General features: G+C 54.4%; 1 protein-coding gene across 3 annotated transcripts in view; it reads right to left on the minus strand.

Moving 5' to 3' along the window:
* KMT5B (lysine methyltransferase 5B) overlaps positions 1-7,316 on the minus strand; it is a 68,316-nt gene extending 61,000 nt beyond the window's left edge. For 2 of the 3 annotated variants that reach the window (XM_036763516.1, XM_036763519.1), the window contains exon 1: positions 6,608-6,765. The gene's annotated coding sequence lies outside the window, so the exon portion shown is untranslated. Of the gene's footprint in view, positions 1-6,607; positions 6,766-7,160 lie in introns of those variants that run through there. The other variant, XM_036763517.1, reaches the window with a different exon arrangement.
* Positions 7,317-11,169: the final 3,853 nt, after the last annotated feature.

The following is an 11,169-nucleotide window of genomic DNA, read 5'->3' on the forward strand; positions in this document are numbered from 1 at the left end:
ACTGCTCGCCCAGGGGAAGGTTTTATTTTGTCTTCCTTTGAGAACCTATTCGGTCAGTATTTCAATTTGTGGTGTTATCGGGAGGGAAGCACTGAAGACTCTCTGATACCCAGCAATGACTGATCCTGTTTTCCGAGGGCCACAGGTACTCAACTGGGTTCTGTCTGAACATTAAGGGTGGGGGGAGGGTATGAGGGCTGAGCCACATGAATTCAACCATCAGATTTCTTGTTCTGCCATCAAGAAGCAATTTCTCAGCAGCTCCTAACCTCATTATCCCCCTCAAAAGTCCCCACAAATATTCATTCACAATTTAGCAACCTGGGAAGAGAAGGGAGCAATATACAGGCTGGATATTCAATATATTCTTCAATTCTAACCTCAGAGAAGCAGAGGGAAGAGCCCTAAATCTGGGTCAGAGGATCCACCTCAGACACTGATTTCCTCTGTGTTGTTAGACGAGGGAACTTAATCTCAATCCCCTTGGGTCTCAGTTTCTTTATCTGCAAAATGGGGGAGAGGAGGCTGGAGCCCAGATGGCTGTGAAGTCTAGATACAGGATCCTGTGGCTTTTTTTTTACTTAAGCTTATTCTTTGGTTCCTCAGGTGAAGAAGGTGATTATAACGACATTTCATTGCACAACCATTTTGATCTATGGATTTTGTGTTGATGGGATTGTGACCTCTCTGTAACTCAAGCTTTCTCACCTGGGGAAGAAGGAAAGGTCAGCTTTCTGACTAGGATGGCCACGTGGATGGCCGTGAGCATCTTTTACTGTTGGCAGGCTCATTTCTGTCTAATTTTGCTACTCTACCATTTTAGAGCCTGTCTGAACCTCAGCCGGACCTCTCTGAACTCCCTGCTGCCAATGTAGCCAATCGAGATGCCCCAAACAGGAGCACAAATGACGTGGCCCGTCTGATGGCTCCAGAAGGGCAGACGCCAGGAAGCGTCCTCATCTCCTACAGCCACACTGGCACCAACACCAAGGAACATAAGAAGAAGGGGAACTCCTTTCCTGGGTAATATTCCAGAAGAATTCCACTGACTCAAGTCTGCGGAAGCAAAGGGCCAGCAATCTTCCACCTGAGCCTTTCTTCCTCACTGTTCACAGGCGACTTTGGTGGACTGCTGCTTGGCCCCAAGCTGTGAGGGACCGAGCCTCTCTTGGGCCTGACCCTCAATCCCTGGCCACTCTGGCTCAAGGACTGTTGTTGGGGTCACAGGATTTTAGGGCAATGCCCCTATTCCAGTATGACAATTTTCCAGGTAGTGAATCATTGGCTGTAAGAGGATACGTGCATATATTTCTATTTTCCATGAAATGAGTTTTCAGTTTTGCTGTGTATCTAACCTTCCACTTAGAGAACACAAACTTCTTTAGAGCAGGGACTGTTTCATTTTGTCCGACTCAGAGTAGGTACTTAAGAAATGCTTGTTGAATGATTCTTCACTAACAGCAAAGGGCAGTGAAGAGAGACTTGAAACCAGAGGTGAGAATACTTGGTGCTGGTGATGGAGGGAGGAACCATTTTATCAAGTGCTTTAAAATATATTCACTCATTCGACCCCCCACAACAACCCTCTGAGGAGGTGCTGTCATCCCTTTTAACATATGAGTAAACTGAGGCAGACAAACTTGAGTTGACTTGCCCAGGATTACACAGCTAGTCAGTGTCTGAACTCAGGACTCCCTGCCTCTAGGCTCCAAGCACCGCCCCCCCCCTGCCTAAATGGTGGGTGGGAGGGAGGAGACACTCTCTCAGAAAGTCACAGGGGCCCCTGGGGGGGGGGGGAGGGCACTGGAGGGGAGGGTTTGTGCTGCAGGTACTGTGCACACGTGGTCTGGGACAATGGACTCAATGCAGCAAGGGGGAGGGGAAGATCTAATGGAGTCTCGCCACAGGACTTCCAGAAGCACTTTCAATACTCCAGGGTCACTATGTTCTGTAAGATGGCCTATAATATACACAGATTCTCAAACAAAAACTAAAAGTCTTTCAATTCAATTCATCAAATGTTTATTAAACAAGGACTCCAGCAGGAACTGAGACAGGTTGCATGCACATCTCTGCCTAGGAGTTCAGCCCAGTCCCCGGCCTGGGCCACGGACCACAGACACACGAACATAACCCAATAAGCCCTTCAACTTCCTGGGACAAGGAAGGAGGCAGGAAAACCAGGGGCCTAGGCCAGGGTAGAAGGCCCCCAACTGCTTGGGGGGGGAGGTGATTCCCAGAGTCAAGGTTACTGAGGGCCCAAAGCAGGGAGGGCCTAGCCTGGGGATGCTATCCTGGAGGGCCAGAGGGGCACCAAAATTCCAAGCATCCAGGACTGGGGGGTGTTGAGAGGAAAAACAAAGGCCAGGAGTTGGTTTTAGACTATTGGAAGAGGAAGTGCCAGCCTGTCTTCAGATACTAAGAAGGTCAAGAGGAGAAGTGCCTGATTTGCGCTCAATGAGGGAAAAACTTTCCAGACACGAAGGGGCCACCTCAGGAGGCAGAAGGGGTGGGTGTGGGGGCCATCCTTAGAGGTCTGCAAGCAAAGGCTGGACCACCACCACTGGTCAGGCACAAGTACATGGAGTGGGGACCCTGGGTGTGAATGGATTGGCCTAGGCGCCTGCTGAGGAGCTCAGGGGATGAGGGGCTGTCTATCCTGGCAGCGCCTGGGAATGACAGGCAAAGGGGGTGGGGGAGCACACAAAATGTGGGGGCGTTCCTCAGGATGACACTGCCCTAGCTCTGATCAGCTGCCCCTGCTGGTTCTGCAGGCACATCGTGTTCCCTCTCTGGGCCTCAGAGGGGTCAAACACAAAAGTCTCTACAATTCTGTCTGGGTCCAACTTTATTGTACCATGCAATCCCCAAGAAGGGGTCCAGAGTCTTGGGGTACACCTACACATAAAGGACAGGAGAAAGAACTGGAGCCAGCAAAAGAGAAAGGGAAGGAAGGGGATCTAAGACAGGTGTGGGCTCAGGTGGGGTCAAATGTTCCTGTAGGAGACCTCTGGAAGAGGAGAGCCGGACTAATCGATGCACTTGGCAATTCAAATCCTACCAGAATGCCTGGTTTCTTTGTTGATGAAAGAGTGATTTTTTTTTAAAGACTTATCAAACTTCTCCATCTTAAAGAAAGATAAGCTGGGGTCCTTGGAGGGGTTCTGGTCATTACATTTAACAGGACATAAGTCACTAGATCATATGCTGTAATTCTTTGTAACTGTCACATTTCCTAACAGAAAGTACAGGTTTTAAAGTTGGCAGAGATTAGTTTCCCAAACACCAGCTTACAGCATTTCCTAAATACTTCCAGATCTCAAATTCATAGTTTTTTTTTTAATTAGATGTGGGGGGTTGCTCTCAGAATTAATTAAAATCATTTTTACATGAAGACAGATCCTGAGGACATGGCAGTTTCAATTGGTTCAGACAAATCTCCATGAATGCTAAGTTGGAGGAGAAGTAGAACCTGAATTCCTACTCAGAGTCCTCCACAGATCAGCTGTTGCCACTTTGGGCAAGCTGCTTATTAACCTCTCTGCCTCAATCTCTTCATTTGTAAAATGGACATCATTCTCATCCCACCTAACTCATCGGATATAGGGAGAAAAGAGCCTCATAAACTCTAAAAGCACATGTCTCTCTGGCTAAGCAGGCCAACAAAATGCAGCCCTAATTCTTTCCATAAAAATAATGTTCATTCCACAAGACTCCTGACAGCCAGCCACATATAAAACAGAACTAATCAGTGAGTGGGTAACCTGGGATAAAGCAGGAAGCGACACATCCAAGGGGCAGATAAAAGCAGGAGGTGTGGGCGGCATGGAAGGAAAGCCTTTCTCCCTATGGAGTACAATCCCCTCCCCAACACAAGACACATATCCAATAAAACCCCATACAGGTTCCCACACCTATAAAGAGAATTAAATAGATCCAAGGTTACCAGGCTCTCCCCAAGGCACCCTGGGGCCTCACGCTCATTGCTGCCTAAAGGTGCCCCACCCCCCATCCCTGGACATGCCATCTTGGAATCTGAGAACATTTTATCCAACCAAGATCTGAACTCTGACAACATTCTTAACAATGGCCGTGCTTTGCTTCAAGTCCTCTGGGGAGGGGGTGCTGATTACCAGCTGAGGAAGCCCCTTACTCCTTTAGCTCGAATTGTTTCTAAGTTTTACCTTGACTCAAACCTGGCCCTGTCACTCCACTGCTTGTACGCCTTGGAGAACTATACCCAGGCACACAAGCCTTTCCCTCCCCACTCCCACAAAAATTCAGAGCTCCTCCTTTCCCTGGACACATCACCCTCCCCCCTACCCCACCTACCTACAGAGTGTTCCCCTCTACACACCCACTCCTACCACAAGCAAGAGGCTTGCCTATGCCTTCCAAATGCAGATTGCACACACATCTTCTCCCCCAACACCTGGAGTTATCCATTTATAGGCTATAGGTGGACAGAGTTTAGGGCACAGCCAGTTTGCTGGATGAAAGAGAATGACTGAACACAAATAGGTGATGAAAACTCAAACTGGGTTTGAAAGAATAGTGCCTAGGTGGATTAGGGGAGTAAGTGTATGGGTGGATGGCAAATGAAGATTTGGCCAGTGTCGAGTTTCTTCCTCCTGAAAAGCATGAGCACCTGGGGATAAATTCTGTAGCATTCTTTTATGAACTAAGATTTCCTGTTGATATGATATGATTTGATTTTTTTAAGAACTAAACTCATTATCACGCATTTGCTTTAATGGAAGTAAAATCAAAGTGTCCACAAACCTCAGTCACAGTTTGGTAAATAAAGGATGTCTGTTATTCCGTTCTTAGCTTTATCATCAACTTATGACTGTGACAGTGGTCACTTCTTTCTCCAAGGCCGGCAAAGGTTAAGCATTTTTGCAACCCTTATAAAAAATGTTTTATTTTCACAGGCATTTCTCAATACACAATCAAAGAAACTCCCCTCAAAGGTTAAGCAAAACTGCTTCATGGAGGGATCTAAGTTATTTTACTTTAATAAGCAAATTTAAAATTCTTCCAATATTTTCTTAGAATGGCAACAGTGTAGCTACTAATAGGAATAACATAATTACACTTCCTGTGCATTCTCAGAACAAGATGAAATGCTTCCTCTGAAAGCTGTACAGAATGACAACACAGCCCAAGGCCACTTATAGTTACATTATGGTCTCTTGTTAAAAAATAAACAAACAAAAAACTAGTTACAACCGGAAAACCCAGGGGAGAGGAGTGCACATATTATAATGCCTCTTGGAAAAAAAAAATCACAAGTGTCTTTCCAAAGTGCTCCATCCAGAGGCAGCCAGGCATGGGGGATTAAACTAGGTGCCCTAATAACCAGAAAGCTGCTTTAAGTTCGCTGATGAGTCCACTCTGCTCACCCAAAGTCACAACCTCCATCTGCTGCTGATCTTGACCAGGAAAAGGAGATCTAAAAAAACCCTACAGAAAACCCTCCAACCTGTCTGCTTCTCAATATTTCAGCTGTCACTCCCTTACAGCTGCACCACCCAAGAATCAGAAAGCCTTACAGAGCCAAGCCAGGCACACTCCTTCCCAGCTGGGGAAGACCAGGCCGGGCCGGGGGGTGGACACGCTATCCGGCCGGCTGTCAGATCCGGAGCAGGCGCTGCGCGAAGCGCTCGGGGAACTGGCAGAAGGAACCTAAGTTTGTCTTCGGGAAAGCCTGGGGACAGACCGGCGGTCCCAGAGTGGGACGGCCTGCCCAAAGGGAGGTGGGCGTCCCACAGCCCGTCTGGGGTAATTTCCTTCGACGACTCCTTTTAAGGCAAAGCCCGGGCTCTGGGCCCCTGCCTCCGTAATCTGGGGGTGCGCGGCGTGGAACAGCACTTTGTTTCCAAACAAAGGAGCCCAGGCTTAGAACTGGAAGGCCCTGCAGAGGTGGGGGTCCAGCCCTCCCCACTCCCTCCCGTACGGAGGGGCTCGCCCAGTGGGGGAGCTAGGCTTGAACTAGGAGGCCCCGGCCAGGCGGCCTCTCAGGAGCCCTCCGCCCCCTCCCCCGGCTTCCCAGGACCAGGAAGGCTACGGGGAGGGAGGGGTGGTAGGGAGCAGGGGAAGGCAGGTGGAGGCCTCGCGCAAGCGCAGAGACCGGAGCGGCCGGCTAAGCCAAGGGGGCGGCGGCCACGGAAACCGACCAGGGGGTGGGGCTTGGGCACCACGGCGGCCACCGATTGGGCGAGGCCGCCCGGCGCTGCCCATTGGAGCAGAGGAGGGCCCGGCCCCCCAATCCAGGGAGACCCGGCACGGACGCCTCCCCCGTACGCCCCGCGCTTCGGCTCCCACCGCTCCCTTCCGGCGGCCGGCCCCCACGACACGACACGACACGGCCCGGCCCGGCCTCCCCCGGCCCCGCTCCCCCCGCCGGCCGGAGAGTGTGAGGGCACCCAGCCGCCCGCTCCCCCGCCCCCTCCCGTATGGCGCACGCCGCCCTCCAGCCCAGATGTTGAGTCCCCCCAACCCAAATGTGCCCCGCCTGTCGCTGGGCCCAGATGTTTGCCCCTTGCCATCTCCACCCCCCCCCCACCCCGGCTCCCAGCCCGGCTCCCTCCCCGGCGTTACTCACCGCCCGAGTGCCGCCCGCTCCCCCTCGGGAGGAGGCCGGGGTCGGAGGCCCGGCTGCCCCGCGGCTCCAAGCGGGGCACGCGCTGCCCACGGCCCTTTCCGCCCCCAAAGAAAATTAATCACCAAAAAATAATTCCAGAGAAAAAATGGAGAGTAAAATCCAAGATGGCGGCGGCGTTGCCGCACTACCGCCCGCTCCCTCCGCCGCCGCCGGCAGAGAAAGGAGTCCCAGCTGCGGGCCGGCTCCCGCCCCCTCCCTCCGCCCTCCCCGCGCGCTCCCGGCGCCCTCCCCCCCCCCAGTTCCGCGCGCTCCCGCAGGGCCTCCCTCCCCCCGCGCGTGCGCGCTCCCGGCACACGCCTTCTCGGCCTCGAACGTGGGGGTCGGCGCGCGCGCCCCCGGGCCCGGCCGTGAGAGCCGGCGCGCGCGCTCCCGGGTCCTCGACGTCGCGCGCGCGTCGCCCCCCCTCCCCTCACCACCCCCCACCCTCGGGGCTGCGGCCGTCGCTCGGCCCCCGGCCCGGCCTCGGCCCTCGGGCCCGGGCCTCCGTGCTCACCTCCGCCTCCGGAGCGGCCGCAAGGCCGGAGAGGCATGGGCCAGGCGGCGCTCCGCGTCCCGGGGCTAGCGCCTCGCCTCGCCTTGCGCGGCCGCTCACCTCATAGCCCCGGCCCGGACCCACCCGGGGCGGCGGCGGCGGCGGAGGGGCACGGAAAGGAGTCCCGGAACCCGGCCCGGCGCCCGCGGCGGAAGGAGAAAAGTTATGTTTTAAAAAACGAGCGCCGGCCCCTGCTGTCCCCGCACGCCGACCTCGCGGCGGAGGGATCCCGGGGAAGTTCTCCACACACGGGAGGGTGGGGGGGTTGGGGGTGCGGTAGCGAGGGATCCCTCCGCCCTGACGGCTGCCCTTTAAATGGCGGGCGGAGGATCCGCGGCACCGCCCCCCCCCCGCAGGGTGCCCCCCCCCCCTCCTTCCAGGGAGCGCGCCCCGGACGGGAGGACTACACCGTAGCGCCCCCTGGCGCTGAGGCCTACGCTGCCCTGACACTTGTGCAGTGCTGGGATCTACTGAGCTGGGGAGGTGGGAGCCACAGCACCCCTGAAGCCCCGGGGTAGTGAAGCCCCCCAACGCCCCCTGGTGTCCCGGGGTAGGGAGCCCCCACTGCGCCACCTGACGTCCTGGGGTAGGGAGCGCCACAGCGCCCCTTGGCGCCCCAAGGTAGAGAGCCCCCACAGCGCCCCCTGGTGTCCCGGAGTAGGGAGCCCCCACAGCGCCCCCTGACGTCCTGGGGTAGGGAGCCCCACAGCGCCCCCTCGCGCCCGGGATGCCCCGAGACCCATGCTGGTGGTCCCAAGACAGAGAGGGCTGGGTTTGTCTCATCTCCTCTGATCTTGGAGTGATAAGGAGAAGAAAAGCTTGTAAAAGGAGCCGGGCAGGACTCCTGGGCTCTGATACTAACCCCCTGTTGGATGAGCCCCTGCCCCTCCTTGACTCCACCTCCTCATCCGTGCAGTGGAGACAACGGTCCACCCGAGGCCACGGCGCCCCCTGCTCTCTCTGCCTTTCCCCGCATTGACCCGTCTGCAGCCAGGCCCGTAGTAGGTGCCGGCCCCCCGCACGCTGTAGGTGCCAGAGCCCCGCACGCTGTAGGTGCCGGCCCCCCGCACGCAAAAGGTGCTAAAGCCCCGCACGTAGTAGGTGCTCCGTCACTGTTTATTCACCGCTTGACAGCCCTTCGATGCCCAAGCGATCCTCTCCAGGTCGGGAGTGCCTACCCGCCCTGGCGGAGGGACCGTGCTCAACACGGAGTTCCCTGGGCTTCGCCCCTCCTGAGGCGCTTTCCAGACGAACACGGAGTCTACACCGCCCCCTCCCCAAAAGAGAAGCCAAGGGAACGCACACCACGTGGGGCGGGGGCTGCCCCAGAGGGGCCTCTGCTGCTTTCCAGGGACCACAACCTGGCAGTTTCGGGTCGCGGCGCCCCTTCCCTGGAGCAGGACAGAAAGGGGAGGGGGCTTCTCTCAGTCCGGACTCAGCGGGGCAGAGACGGAAACGAGCACGGGAGAAAACACCAGCTACTGACGGAGACCACAGAGAGTGATTGGGGAAAAGAGCGGGGCTCTGACACTGGGGAGACCAGGGAAAGTCCTGGGGAACTTGACCTTGCGGGAAGCGAAGGAATCACCGGGAGAAGGGGAGAGAGGGCGTTCTAGGCATGAGGCACAGACTGGGCAAAGGGGCGGCAATACAAGCTAGAGTCCAGGAGGAGGAACAATGCATCACCGGGAGTCGTGTGGAAACAGCTGGAAAGCCGGGCTGGAGTCAGATCAGGAGAAGCTTGAGATGCGGAGTATTTGGCACAAGGCAAGAGGGAGCTGCTGGCGCTTCCTGAGCCGGCCAGTGACCAGTGACCGCTGCGAGGAGGCTAGCTTGGAAGGAGGGTGGGCGCAGGGCTCTGTGGCTGTCCAGGTAATGGGGGAGGAGGGCCACAGCTGGAAGGGGAAGCATGTGAGGAAGGGGGACAGCTGGCTGGAGAGGGGGGCTGAAGGCAGCTCCCAAGCGGTGGAGTGAGGTGGCTACAAGAAGGGAGTACTTAAGGGAAAGAGCCAACTGGCAAGAGATTTGGGGGAGAGACGGTGTGTTATTTGAAGCTGTGTTGGGATGAAAATGTCTGCTTCCATCCGGAAAAGTCCAAGAAGCCGGTGGTGATGTGGGACTGGAGCTCAGGAGAGCTCTGGGAATCTCTCTGGGAATAGTCTGAATGGACATTGGAAGGATCCCCCCCCCCCCCATGTGCTGTGGAGGTTCCCCAGAGAAAGTGTAGAAGAAGAGAAGACTCAGGACAGACCCTTGGAGACCACCCCTTCCCCCCAGGACGGAAGCAGGACAAGGCCAACACAGCAGCCTGAGAAGGAGTGTGCGGCCAGGTAGGAGGAGAACCAGGAGAGAGCGTGGCCATGAAAGCCCAGACAGAAGGCCACGAGATCTTTGGTGACTGGAGGCTGAGTAATGAGGTCAGAATCCACATGGGGTTGAGACTGGACCAAGAGGACCGAAACAGAGGAAAAGTGTGAAAATGACTTTTTTCAGGAGTTTGGTAGTGAAAAGGAGGAAAACTATAGGAGGGAATGGTGGGATCAAGTGAGGGGTTTTTAGTGCATTAATCACCTACTATGTGCCAGGCACTGAGGATACAAAGTAAAAGATGGAAACAGTTCCCACCCTCAAGGACTTTACATTCTACTTGTAAGCACAGGTCCTGGAGTCAGGAAGACCTGAGTCCAAATCTGGCCTCAGGAACTTACTAGTGAAGGGCCAGTCCCTTTACCTCATTTGCTCACAGCAGCGATCAGAGCCTTGATTTCACCGTGGCCCCAAAAAGATCCATAACTGAAGCTCCACCCAGCTTGGAACCCTTCCACTCCTCCTTCTGCCACACTTGCCCTAGCTCTTAACTAAACTTGCTCCTCTCTGAAGTCACCAGCACACTCGCTTTGGACATTTATGCCACTGTCTTTGGTCTTTCTATCACAGTCATCTCAGAATACATCCCTCCCAACTCCCCTCTCCAGCAAGCCATCTCTTGTATCAAAGAAAGAAATGGAGATGGGGTGGGGGTGGGGGCGGGAAGGCAGTTTGGCAAAACAAGCATGCCAGCCTAGTCTGACAGGACATAACGAGGAAGGAAGGTGAATTTTCACATCTCTTTGTGCATTATAATTATTACAGTGCTTTTGGTTTCAGACTGTTTGCCCTTTATGTGGAATTAGATTATTGTAATACGTGTGTGTGTGTGTGTGTGTGTGTGTGTGTGTGTGTGTATGATACAATCCTTGGCTTAAAGGGCCAACAGCAGGAGACTCTCTTCTTTGGTAGAGATTGATTACTTTGGGCTTTGAGAAAAGAGATGAACCATCCCAACCTCTCTGGGACAAAGTCAACACATAGAGGAGCTGGCAACACCTGCCATATCCCTGTCCCCCAGCTTACTGTATTAGGGATTTTGGGGAATTCCTGTTTGGGTGAGCCCCCTTCTTGGTTGACCTAAATTATTTCATGCTCATTGGGAGAGCTCGTGTGCTTCGTATTATCTGGTGTAATTCTCCTTTGTATGTTTTCTCTGATTTCCATTCTGCCATCCATTTGGATAAATGGGTTTCTTTGCTATGTGTGTTCATTATAGAATTGGCATTTGGCAGGCAGGGAGTCAAGCCTTGGATATGTAGCATGGGGCCCTCTTAAGGATAAGAGTCAAGAGGAGAGCTTAAACCTGAAAGTTACTTTCCCTAGACTAACAGCATTTAAGGAAGCCGATCGCTATTTTCCTAGCCGGTTGCTTCCTCTCTCTGAGGAGAACGGAAAGGCTGCCTCGGCCCCAACCTCCCTTCTTCCTCTCCTGGCAGAAATGAAAATCTTCCTTGGAGAAGGTTGGGGAAGGAGATTCTAGAGATGGCTCTTCTCACCTCCCTGAAAGCTACATCTAGACAGCCGTGAGGTACACATAACCTACATGATGCAGGAAACAAAGAGTGCCCATGTACGTGCCACCCTGACCTCTTACATGTAC

Source organism: Trichosurus vulpecula, chromosome 6 (assembly GCF_011100635.1).
Source record: "Trichosurus vulpecula isolate mTriVul1 chromosome 6, mTriVul1.pri, whole genome shotgun sequence".
Lineage (NCBI taxonomy): Eukaryota > Metazoa > Chordata > Mammalia > Diprotodontia > Phalangeridae > Trichosurus > Trichosurus vulpecula.